A 13,195-nucleotide genomic window follows, 5' to 3' on the forward strand; every position below is an offset into this window, starting at 1 on the left:
TGATTGGGCTGCAAGCTTCCTGCCTCATGTCATGAAATGGTATGTAAAAATCAGGTGCCATCATAGGGCAACTAGTTTTTGAGGCTTCCCCACCCCAAGATTCATAAATATCTTAAGTGGTACAGTTACCCAGGAAGACTGAGGAAAGTGATGTGTGTGTGGTGATGTGCTTTTAAAGCACTACTGTTGCTCAATGTAGCAGATGTCTAAAGCACACAAAAGGGGTTGATCGATGTCTTAACAGCTTTATTACACGTGTTGAAAATCAAAATCCAAGAACAATAACAAAGACAAAAGGAACATACTGACAATAATGGCTTCTACCAGTATCCTGTAGAGAACCAACCTTTCACCCTCTGAAAGTTTAAGCAATTTCAACCATACCAGGCATTACTGTTCTAACAGCTGTTACTTGCAGTTAGCACTACTGACAATGAAAAGTTAAAAAAAAACCAAAAACCAAGCAGACCACAACTATGGCTACAATACTCCCCACCCAAAGCAAACCATCATAAGCTTGTTAAAAAAGTTTGAGTGCTTCTGATAAGAGAGGTTTCTAAAGAAGTGTGAATAGTGAAAGACATAATCATTGTACAATGACCCCATAAGAGCTCAACCACCACCCTCCACAGCACATACTCAACCCCAAGGTGACAATCCAATGGAGGTGCTCTGCTATAATTGTCTTTAATGTGTGCAATGTCATATGAACAAATGGCTAATGACCTTTGGCTACAGAGGAACAAAACCCGCACTAAGCTATGTAGCTCCATAAGTGTGTACCAATGTTTCCTCATGTGCATTTCCAGCAGTTTTACAAGATGTGAAGCTGTCCCTTGGCACAGGAAGATGTCATCCTCTGCCTCCCAGCTGTATTGAGATGTGTGCACATATGACATCCCTGATTTCCCTTGTCCACAGGAAACCAGGCCCAGTGTGCACATGAATGGGATCTGGCTGCCCATACAAAGTTTATAAATCAGACTTGCCCTTGGGCAAGAAGAACTCCCCTTTTCCCTCACAAATGTTAACTTGTGCACTAGGTTCACCGGGGACCAAAGCCCTGAGGTAAGTGGGGACGTGGGATACCAGGAGGAAGCATGAGCAGGAGAACACGAAAGGGGAGGGCTCCTGCCTCATGCTAAGAAAGCAGGACAAACAATCTCAAGTGCCTATACACAAATGCAAGAAGCCTGGGAAACAAGCAGGGAGAAATGGAAGTCCTGGCACAGTCAAAGAAGTATGAAGTGATTGGAATAACAGAGACTTGGTGGGATAATTCACATTACTGGAGTACTGTCATGGATGGATATAAACTGTTCAGGAAGGACAGGTAGGGCAGAAAAGGTGGGGGAGTTGCATTGTATGTAAGAGAGCAGTATGACTGCTCAGAGCTCTGATTTCTTCCAGCAACTCACGGAAGTTACAAGATCGCAGGCCCTGGTTCTCATGGGAGACTTCAATCACCCTGATATCTGCTGGGAGAGCAATACAGCGGTGCACAGGCAATCCAGGAAGTTTTTGGAAAGTGTAGGGGACAATTTCCTGGTGCAAGTGCTGGAGGAACCAATTAGGGGCAGAGCTCTTCTTGACCTGCTGCTCACAAACCGGGAAGAATTAGTAGGGGAAGCAAAAGTGGATGGGAACCTGGGAGGCAGTGACCATGAGATGATTGAGTTCAGGATCCAGACACAGGGAAGAAAGGAGAGCAGCAGAATACGGACCTTGGACTTCAGAAAAGCTGACTTTGACAACCTCAGGGAACTGATGGGCAGGATCCCCTGGGAGAATAACATGAGGGGGAAAGGAGTCCAGGAGAGCTGGCTGTATTTTAAAGAATCCTTATTGAGGTTACAGGGACAAACCATCCTGATGTGTAGAAAGAATTGTAAATATGGCAGGAGACCAGCTTGGTTTAACAGTGAAATCCTTGCTGATCTTAAACACAAAAAAGAAGCTTACAAGAAGTGGAAGATTGGACAAATGACCAGGGAAGAGTATAAAAATATTGCTTGGGCTTGCAGCATTGAAATCAGGAAGGCCAAATCACACCTGGAGGTACAGCTAGGAAGAGATGTTAAGAGTAACAAGAAGAGTTTCTTCAGGTATGTTAGCAACAAGAAGAAAGTCAAGGAAAGTGTGGGCCCCTTACTGAATGAGGGAGGCAACCTAGTGACAGAGGATGTGGAAAAAGCTCATGTACTCAATGTTTTTTTTTGCCTCTGTCTTCACGAACAAGATCAGCTCCCAGACTGCTGCACTGGGCAGCACAGCATGGGGAGGAGGCGACCAGCCCTCTGTGAAGAAAGAAGTGGTTTGGGACTATTTAGAAAAGCTGGACGAGCACAAGTCCATGGGACCAGATGCCCTGCATCTGAGAGTGCTAAAGGAGTTGGTGGATGTGATTGCAGAGCCATTGGCCATTATCTTTGAAAACTCATGGTGATTGGGGGAGGTCCTGGATGACTGGAAAAAGGCTAATGTAATGCCCAAATTTAAAAAAGGGAAGAAGGAGGATCCTGGGAACTACAGGCCAGTCAGCCTGACCTCAGTCCCTGGAAAAAACATGGAGCAGGTCCTCAAGGAATCAATTCTGAAGCACTTAGAGGAGAGGAAAGTGATCAGGAACAGTCAGCATGGATTCACCAAGGGCAAGTCATGCCTGACTAATCTAATTGCCTTCTATGATGAGATAACCGGCTCTGTGGATGAGGGGAAAGCAGTGGACGTGTTGTTCCAACTCCTTTAGCAAAGCTTTTGACACGGTCTCCCACAGTATTCTTGCCAGTAAGTTAAAGAAGTATGGGATGGATGAATGGACGATAAGGTGGATAGAAATCTGGCTACATTGTCGATCATGGGGAGTGATCACTGGCTGCATGTCTAGTTGGCAGCCGGTATCAAGTGGAGTGCCCCAAGGATCGGTCCTCGGGCCGGTTTTGTTCAATATCTTCATAAATGACCTGGAGGATGGTGTGGATTGCACCCTCAACAAGTTTGCAGATGACACTAAACTGGGAGGAGAGGTAGATACGCTGGAGGGTAGGGATAGGATACAGAGGGCCCTAGACAAATTAGAGGATTGGGCCAAAAGAAATCTGATGAGGTTCAACAAGGACAAGTGCAGAGTCCTGCACTTAGGACGGAAAAATCCCATGCACTGCTACAGACTAGGGACCGAATGGCTAGGCAGCAGTTCTGCAGAAAGGGACCTAGGGGTTACAGTGGACGAGAAGCTGGATATGAGTCAACAGTGTGCACTTGTTGCAAAAGAAGGCCAATGGCATTTTGGGATTTATATGTAGGGGCATTGCCAGCAGATCAAGGGATGTGATCGTTCTCCTCTATTCGACATTGGTGAGGACTCATCTGGAGTACTGTGTCCAGTTTTGGGCACCACACTACAAGAAGGATGTGGAAAAATTGGAAAACGTCCAGCAGAGGGCAACAAAAATGATTAGGGAACTGGAACACATGACTTATGAGGAGAGGCTGAAGGAACTGGGATTGTTTAGTCTGCAGAAGAGAAGAACGAGGGGGGATTTGATAGCTGCTTTCAGCTACCTGAAAGGGGGTTCCAGGGAGGATGGATCTAGACTGTTCTCAGTGGTACCAGATGACAGAAGAAGGAGTAATGGTCTCAAGTTGCAGTGGTGGAGGTTTAGGTTGGATATTAGGAAAAACTTTTTCACTAGGAGGGTGGTGAAGCACTGGAATGCGTTACCTAGGGAGGTGGTGGAATCTCCTTCCTTTGAGGGTTTTTAAGGTCAGGCTTGACAAAGCCCTGGCTGGAATGATTTAGTTGGGGATTGGTCCTGCTTTGAGCAGGGGGTTGGATTAGATGACCTCCTGAGGTCCCTTCCAACCCTGATATTCTATGATTCTATGATTCTATGAGTGCTGTTTGTCACATTGGCACCCACACAGGAACATAGGCAGTGCCAACAAGCTTTCAGTGTACCAAACACATCACAACAATTCTCCAGTTACTTAGATTGTAATTGAATTCCCTTTTTTCAGAATCACTGATGCTAGAGTACAGTTTCATGAGCCAAGGCAGGAGTGGATGTCTGGGGTCCTCCACAATAATAGTTGACGCAGACACACTGTACAGGACCACATAATTTCTGGGGAATTAAGTCCCTTCTTCACCCTTTCCATACAATCCTGATCTCCTCAGCACCCTGGGATTATGAACCTTTATAGTGTTTCCCACATTTTTAGTCATGAGTTTGCCTCTGTTCACTAAGCCTGGCAGAACAATTAAATAGTAACTGTGTTGGTTCACATACTCACTTGCCCCTGGTGGTGGGCAAACTCTTGGGATATAGGTGCATTGATGGCCCTGGAGCAGTTTGGAAACCCCATCCTCTGAAATCCAGCAATTACTTCTGGGACTTTTCTTATAGCAACCACATGTGAGTAAATCACAGTGTTAATTGCCTCTCAAATGTGCAAAACCACAACCTTGACCCCGACAATGGAGTTTCCAACCCCAAAGTGGTTTGCAAGAGACCTACAGTTGTCTGGTGTAACCAGCTTCTACAGGGCAATAACAACCCACTTGTGAATTAGTATGGCTTCCATGAATCGAGTGTTCTGGAGCTGGGGGGGTGCGGGGGGAGGGGGAAACTCCTCATATAGCTCCATGAAGGTCCATTTCCTCATTTGGAGGTTCTGCTTCCACTGCTGGTCATCCCAGGTTTCCAAAATGATGTGATCCCATCACACCATGCTGGTTCTCCTGTGCCAGAAGTGACGATCAACCAAAGGGCATGCTGTGACAATACTGGCATTCATCATCTCTGTACAGTGTGAGCTGAATAAATTGTCATTGACCTTCAAGGTTAGCAGTCTTCAGTGTGTCAGAAAATGCTGCCAAAATTCCATCCAGTATCTCGCTGAGCCCCCACTCCTCTGCATAACTATTTGTCCTGCAATAAGGAGCAGAAGTGGAATGAGATCATCCTCCAATTGATCCATATCTTCCAGCCAGTTTTGCAGGGAAAAAACAGTGAGGGGCAACCTGATCACGAGCTGCCAGGGGACAGTACCAACAACACACAGTAAAGTGGTTCCTATAGTGTCACCGAGTGATGCACAGAAACTGGGGATACCACCCCCGAAATGGTAGCAATAACATCACATACCTCTAGCTGCAGTGTGTATGTGGGAAAATGCAAGTACATAGTGCTATGCCTGTGTCCAGCCCTGCATATGTGGACTCTAGGGCATGGGTTCGCGAAGTACACAGGAGCATTACAAGATCCACTATTCAGGTATATCGGCAAATGCAGACAACTCAAGAATACTAGTTCTAAGTATGTAAACACTCAATGATCTCAGGAGAGTAAAAACACTGGATATTTAAGAATATATGATGATGCAAAGTGTGACTGAATCAGACCAGAAATTTTCAAAATTCCTGTAAAGAAAGTGCTATAATGTTAGTACGTTAACTTTATAACTGTTGCATTAACTATTCCCCACCTATACTGTAATGTGGAATTTACCTTTCTATAATCTTGAAATGTTTTGAGTTCCATTACTTTATAGTAGGAGAGCAGATTCTTGGAGAGAAATCCAGTGGAAGTTTTTCCACTGACTGTAACAGAATCAAGATTTCATCCTTCTCTAGTCCTATTTTATGATGTAAAGTTGTCAAGCTATCAGTTTGCTGTTTGCTTGTTAACTGGCTTTTAAAAATTATATTTAAGGCATGTACATTTGTTCAGTGATTTATTCTTCTTTGCAATTAGTTGCAGTCATTAGGAAATGTTTTATATTACCCTGGGGGTTTCCATTTCGGTGCTGAGATCATTAAATTTTCATTTTTCCTCTATTTGGGAGCTTTGCATTAATCCAAAAGGTTTAAACATGTCAGTGGGTAATTGGTCGCAAGTTCAGTGTTCTAGTTCCACAGGTCTATGACATTCAGTCTGGGACTTTGTTGTCTTGGGGCTTACATTTTATGGCGTTTTTCTTCTTCTTCTGCAGCTTCTGACACATTATTGCTAAAATATCAGGCAAATTCAATATTAGCACCCTCTACATTTTCCTCCCTATTTGCTATTTTATATTTTCAAAACATAACAAGAATAAAAAGTACACATAAAAGCATAGTACATCATAAAACACACCACATTTACAAGAAAAGAATACTAGTGCAAGGATATTAGTAGTCATAAATTCCCAAGAAAATGACTATATTTTTCTACATTCATCCTGCTGTTCATTAAACAGAAGATACTTTCTCTAAATTGGCCAGGTTTTAAGCACATGTATCAGTTTACGATAACTCAATCTTTGGATGCTTTCTATTTGTGAGGAAGCATTCTTCTGGGTGTTAAACTAGCTCTCAACAGAATCATATTAGTGTGAAATTCACCACTGTGTGGAGAGCCAATATAAAGCCTGCGCCCTGTTCCTGCTTAAGACCTAGTCTCACATCCAGAAGAAATCATAGAGTTGAGAGATAGATTGATGGGTTGAACTTTGATTTTTAGTATCCAGATTACTCCTCTGTATGTACCTTAAAACTGCATTTTTGCTCCGACCCATTTCTCCTTTGCCACAGAAAGCTGCCCTTTACAGCAGCTCCTCAACAGGCTCCTAATCATTCAAGATATCTGAGTTTGCCATGAACAATTATATGGTGGTGATTATAAAGTATGGGTATGTGTCGTGAGGTAGGTGAATACTTCCTGAGAATGTCCATGGTTTCCATGTTTTGGATTGACACGTTAGTGGCTTTCCTATTCTATGGCTTTGGGCTTGAGTTGGGGTGGAAGCATGAGGAGAGAACAGAGTTAAATTTCTTTGATTGTAGTAATTTGTTTGCAACGTAGTAGCTGGAATTGGTAGCAGAGAGCTATTATTTTAGCTATTACATCAGTAATATTAGCGTAATAGCTAGAGGCCCCCTTGTGCAAGGCACTGTACATATACCTAGTGACAGCTGTTGTCCTGGAGAACTGAAGTCTAATTAGACAAGCCAGAGAGAGACTGGGGAACTGAGGTGCAGAGACATTAAATGACTTGCTAAGATCACACCGAAAATCTTTGGGATAGCCAGGAATTAAGCCCAGCTCTCTCTAGTCTCAGTCCCACGATTTATCCATAAACCATGCTTCCTCTCAATAGCAAGTGATATCTAGCTTGGTGATACTCTTGTACATTTGAGTGGAGTGGAATTAAAGGATTTGGTCAATGGTGTCCAGCTGAAACAGGAGATCTTAAGACAGGAATATTAACATTGCTGTATCTTGGTTATGGGATTTGACTTTAGTTTAACACTGATACAAGGTGGGGGGGAGGTGCTGATATGGAAACACTTCCCACATGCTTTTCCCCATCAGATCAACAGTAACCAGATTTCAAGGGCATTCAGAAGAGAATTTCATATGAGACCAGCTGACCTGCTCATGCACAGATTTCAACAGCAATGGGAAGATCTGAAAGATTTTACACTCATGTAGGCTGTGTAGGTGGAAAACATTGTTATGTCTGGCCTTTGGCAGTCCTACACAATAATCAAGCTACAAAATCTGTTTTTAAAACTTCAAGGACACTACAAGAGTCTTCTCAATACTTTTACCAGAAATTTGCACGAGAGACATTACACCTTTTGAAAGTGAGATGAATATTTATGCAGGGTGCAAATTTCCACTTAGCAGTTTTTAAATGCATACATAAATTCATAGATAAACTTGTTAATAACTCCCCCAAAATAATTAGTTTGTTGATGTAAATTGTTACTCCACAGGAAATTCAAGTCTGCAAAATAATCACACAATTCTCGTTGCTGAGAGTTGCAGAGCCTTAAATCAATTAATTCCACAATTTCCATAAAACAGCTCACAGCTACTGCTAGTCTGTTGAAGTATTTTATACCTTTCTAAAAGAAACATTTGTTTCCTTTTCATATGAAATCCATAGAATAGAGCCCACCGAAGAGCTGATGTAGAGAAAACACTGCATACAGTAACTAGCCCACAAAGGCACAAGTCTTTCATCCAGTTTAAAAGAAAGTGAAAAAAAATCAGAGAATATAATCTAATGCACGTTGTTAAAAAAATTCCAGGACTCTAGGCTATGGGAGACAGAGAAAGGAACTTTTGTATATTAAAGTTGCTTCTCCCATGTGATTGTAACTCAGGCTTGAATACTGAATTAAATGGATTCTTGTTGAGTTATAGAAATTAGGAGCCAAATTCATCATTACACTCTGGCAGCTTTGCTCTATTTTAGTGACAAAAACCAGCCACATCCTGTTTAACTGGTTGGTTTGCAGGGGTTCTCATAACAAATTTTTTGGTGGCCTCAGTCCCTGCTGGTGGCTGTTCTGATAATTTTTCCAAGCCTGAGCCCTGCTGCTCTGGGCTAAAGCCCAGACCCGGAGCCCAGGAGATGAAGCCCAAAGCCTGCTCCTGGAGCCTCGGCAAGCTGAATCCTGAAGCTCGTCTTCCCCCCAGGAAAGTGGGTTGTGAACTCCCCTGCTGAGCACACACACCAGCTCCATGTGTCTGCAGAGGTGTTCTCCGGAGCACAAAGAAGGCTGGACCGTGCAGGGTGCCAATCCCCTGCTGGCAGTGCCAACAAACACCAAGGCAGCACATTCAGGAGCAATAGCTTGGCACTGCAGGGAGGGGGCCTCTGCTTTGTGCCTCCCGCAATCTCTGCCCAAGAGGCTGGCGTGGCTGCAGAAACATCCCCTGGTGGCCACGGTGGCTGCATGCTGTTACGATATGTTTATGACTGCTTTGTGTCACTGGAGCAATGCAAAGTAGTCAGTGTATACTGGTGAATCTGGCCTTGGTACTCCTGGGGGAATTCTGCACCACTGCACAATGCAGAATTTTGCAGAAATTACTGTTGGGTGCACAGAATTTCCTTCCCCCCCCCACAGAAATGGGCTGCAGAGATGCTGGCTGCCACTAAGGGCTGCTGGACGCAGTAAAGCCCAGCTCACAAACAGAGAACAAGGCCGGGGGCAGGGAGAGGGAACTGGAGGGTTCCCAGCATGCCCTGAAGGAAGGAGGCTGCAGCATGCAGGAGGAAACTTCGTGCAAGCCCAGGACCCAGCATCAGGCTGTTTCTCTCTCTGGATCCCTGGGCTCTAGGAGGGTAGGGTCTGTGAGTGTCTGGGCTGGGGAGGTCCCTCAGCTGGCCTCTGCGGGGAGGAGGTGTGAAAGTCTGGGTCAGGGAGTGGGGAGCGGCTGGACTCTCAGGGAGGGAGGGGGAGTTAGTGTCTGGGGGAAGGGCCCCATGGCTGGGCTCTGTGTGGGAGGGGTGTGACATACTTGCTAATAAGTATTTTGAAATAATTTACCAAAATAATTGAAAACTGGTGTGATTATATAGTGTTATTTTGACAAATTAAATTTGCAGAATTTTAAAATATTGTGCACAAAAATTTTAATTTTTTGGGGAACAGAATTCCCCCAGGAGTATCTTAGGGAAAGGGGGGAAAAAACAACCTCTTAGCTAACCTCCTCCATCCATCTTTTTTCTTTCTTAAAATATGCATGTAATATTCATGGAAAGTGCCTAATGATGATGGAAGTTCTCCATTAACAGGACAGATACAGCGTGGGCAGCAGAAGTGCAAGCTTCCTTCCTGCACTGCCCTCACACTTTGCCTTAACTGTGCCCAGGAGAGAGATGAGCTATAGGTTTGAGTGGGTAGCTCAGATTTGGTACCTTTCCACTCTGTGGTCTGTCTCTTGAGATTGCGGGCCTGAAAACTCATAGTCACATGAGCAGCCTTGTTCATGTGAACCGTCCAACTGACTTAAATGGGACTACTTGAAGGAGGACTGTTGGGTTTTTTTGGTGGTAGGCCCACTTGACCATTAGGAACTGAGTTGAGCCCCTTAACCCATTTCATAGATTCCATCAAATGTGCATTGGATGAAACAGTGAGCGTTCACACAATTCAGTGACTGAGAAAGAACTTTTTATGGAAGAGATGAACACTAATGGCCTGTTCTTTATAAACAAAATTATGTATTATTCATTATTTCTTATTTTATTAGCAGCAGAAAAGGAGGTGAAATAAATGAATCAACTCATCTCCCCTTATCTCTGGAATTCTTTTGGGGCTTAGTATTGATATAATTTATGCTTGTTTCTTCATTTAACGCTGTGACTCTGTATCAGTGTTTAGCCTACACCTTCCTGATTAATTACGATATCTGAAAATAATACAAGGAGGAGGTTTTAAAAATAAATTATTACAGGGGAAGGGTTTGCATGAAAATGAGGAGTCTTGATATGATTATGATTATGCTGGCATTGGGGGAATCTACATTTTATTTAAATTCAATCACCGACAGGCAAAATTCCCTCATATCTCTGAATATTCATGGAAATGAATATTTGGGTTACTTTATCAGTCCCACAAAAAGCTAAATCCAATGATAAGATAAATATGACACAAAGGCAGGTTTTTTCATCATGAAACATTTGCTGAGGAACAGGTATTAAAATAAAAAACAAAGTTCCCAGCCAAACAGAAACAGACCTCCATGCAGGGGCTTGTCTCTCTGCCCAGCTCTTAAAGAATGAGTGTTGATGCTGTAGATGATCACAATGGACCCTTCTGACCTGAAAAATCTATGAAATCAGCTGCATAGGCTTCTGGGAAACAGTAAATTAGTGTCTCTTGGGCAGCTAAAGCCACATAAGAACACATTAGATTAAACTCCTGCAGGAAACCCTGAGAGGTCTCTGGAGAATAATGATGGAATCGTAGCTGCACTGAAGTCAATGGGAGTTTTGCTAGTGAGAAACTATTGGGGATCAGGGTGGACTGTAGATGCATTGTAGGATTCAAAGGTTAGTTGTAATATAAGAAATTTTCCTCCTATACATGCTGGCAAGGGCCTATGGGGCCTTATCTAGGGTTTTATCTGGGCAGAGGGTGAATTGTTGTCCTTGGACGAATTTGTGTTTATTCATATTTGCATCTGAATTTGCAATGAAAAATCTGAAAACTAATATAAAATCTCAGCCTCCAGGCAGTCTGAGTGGGCAGAGCTGATAATCAGGTAATCAAAAAGATGTGAACGTTCAGCATGGTATGCACTGATATGGCTAGCTACGTGCCTGTTCTTGGGAACCATGTGGCTTATTTCCCATGCACCGTGCTGACAATTTACTACATAATAAGCACTTTCCAGAACAGGGGCTGGCTGGCTACTTTATCCTGACAGACCACAGATCTAAAAGCATTATGGAGAAAACAAAGGGGGTTAGACTGTCCTGGCTATGACTCCACCACAGGGAATGTTCAGTATATGCACCATTTTGCTGCTGCTGAGCTCATTATAAACCTGCACACCCCTTTCTGGATCTACGAGATAAATATGCGAGCTGAGGTGAATGCATTGGTTTATTAAGGGTGACTTATCTCCTGTTAAGATTTAGTGCACTTTGTTTATTCACTGACACAGCTAATTGTAGATGATTAAGGGTGCGAGGGTCATCAGTTTTCTTGATAATAGGTAATGTCACTGTTCCTGTGTTTTAGTTTAATATTTTAAATTGGTAATTTACATCTCTAGGAAACCTCTGCTCCAAGGCAGTACTGGTTTTCAGCAACACACGGTATTTTTTTAACCCCTTTTCCCAATTAGATTGACTGAGACACAGGAAAGCCCAGTAAGTGGGTTTCCCAAGGTGGCACATAGTAAATCAGTGTCTCAGCTGTATTAGCACTAGGCTCTTCAGAGCCCTAGTGTGAAATCCAGGCTCCATTGACGTCAATGGTAAAACTCCCATTGATTTCCAAGGAGCCAAGCTTTCACCCCCCAGTATTTTTTGCTATACACCCTTAGGTTACATGGCTTCTTTTGGCAGAGAAGATGAGGTCATTTTAATAGAGGCTGCATGGCTCAGTGCTCTGTCCTTTATGGCCACCATTTAATTAGCAGGGCGACTCAGTTGAGATTGCCCGAATAGGTGAGTGGGTTCCCAAAGCAGGGAATTGGAATTCTACATTGCTGTTTTTACATGGAGTCATTCTAGAGCTCTTAGTTCAGGATACAGCAGGCTAAAATTGGCTATATACTATTACACATTGCCAAAAGAAACTCTTTGTTAAGACTGAGTTTAGAATAGGTACAAATAGGCCATTAACATTAGAATCTGTAATAATTAAAAAGAAAAGTATCTAAGGCAACTATGTTGCTCAGGGGTGGGACAAATCCACATGCCTGAGCAATGTACTTATACCAACCTAACCTCCCTGGGTAGACAGTGGTGTGTTGATGGGAAAGCTTTGCCTGTCCACAAAGCTACCACCTGTCCGGGAGGTAGCTTAACTACACGATGGGAGAAGCTCTCCCACTGGAGTAGAAGCATCTTCATTAAAGTGCTGCAACAGCGCAGCTGCTCCTCTGTACGTGAAGACAAGCCCTAAAAGTCAAGAACTCCCACAGAGTTGATCGTATCCCCATTGGACATTCCTGCATTGAACCTCCACTGTACTTGCCCTCTCTGTCCCAGGCCAGGTGCTCTCTCTTTTTCCTGACTTCCAGAGTCTTTCACATACCCAGACCTCTTTGTGTGTGCCAGGCTAGATTTCCTATCTGGCCCTAGAGCTTGTAATGCCTGCAGGTATCACAGAGTTTACAATGCATGCATGAGGCTCGACAAAGTTCTCAGATGTTCACAAAATCTATAACAGGTATATTAAAAATGGACGTGGCTCCATTCTCAGGATAGTTAAAGACACCAGTCCTCAGTGAGGACAAAGGAAGAAACCAAATATGGAGTTTGTAGGCTCAGCTGTTTGTGAGTTATGACTAAATAAAATCAGGAACAATTTTACAATGGTGACATACCTCAGATTTTTCCAAATTGTCATAGTTCAGAACTCAAATAACTCTCTAAAATTCTCCTTTGAGATAAGACCACACAGAAAATTTAGGCAGATTGGTTTAATTTTGGTTGAGCTATAGGCATAATGGATAGTATTGGACATATAAGAGCTGGTTAGACAAACACCTGTCAGGGATGGTCTAGATAATACTTAGTCCTGCCATGAGTGCAGGGGACTGGACTAGCTGACCTGTCAAGGTCTCTTCCAGTCCTACGATTCTATGACATATAACAGAAAACTTGTTATAACCATAATCCAGCAGATGGAGGGACATGATCATTCCCCTCTATTCAACATTGGTGAGGCCTC

The 13,195-nt window shown here is 43.3% G+C and overlaps 1 long non-coding RNA gene across 2 annotated transcripts in view; it reads right to left on the bottom strand.

The window, feature by feature from the left end:
* LOC142071588 (uncharacterized) overlaps window positions 1-13,195 on the bottom strand; it is a 92,152-nt gene that overhangs the window by 35,878 nt on the left and 43,079 nt on the right. The window contains exon 3 of one of the 2 annotated variants that reach the window (XR_012667709.1): window positions 226-4,934. The exons of the other annotated variant lie outside the window; for it this stretch is intronic. This is a non-coding gene — a long non-coding RNA (uncharacterized LOC142071588). Of the gene's footprint in view, window positions 1-225; window positions 4,935-13,195 lie in introns of those variants that run through there. 2 annotated transcript variants of the gene reach the window in all.

The sequence above is a fragment of the Caretta caretta genome, chromosome 3 (genome assembly GCF_965140235.1).
Source record: "Caretta caretta isolate rCarCar2 chromosome 3, rCarCar1.hap1, whole genome shotgun sequence".
Lineage (NCBI taxonomy): Eukaryota > Metazoa > Chordata > Testudines > Cheloniidae > Caretta > Caretta caretta.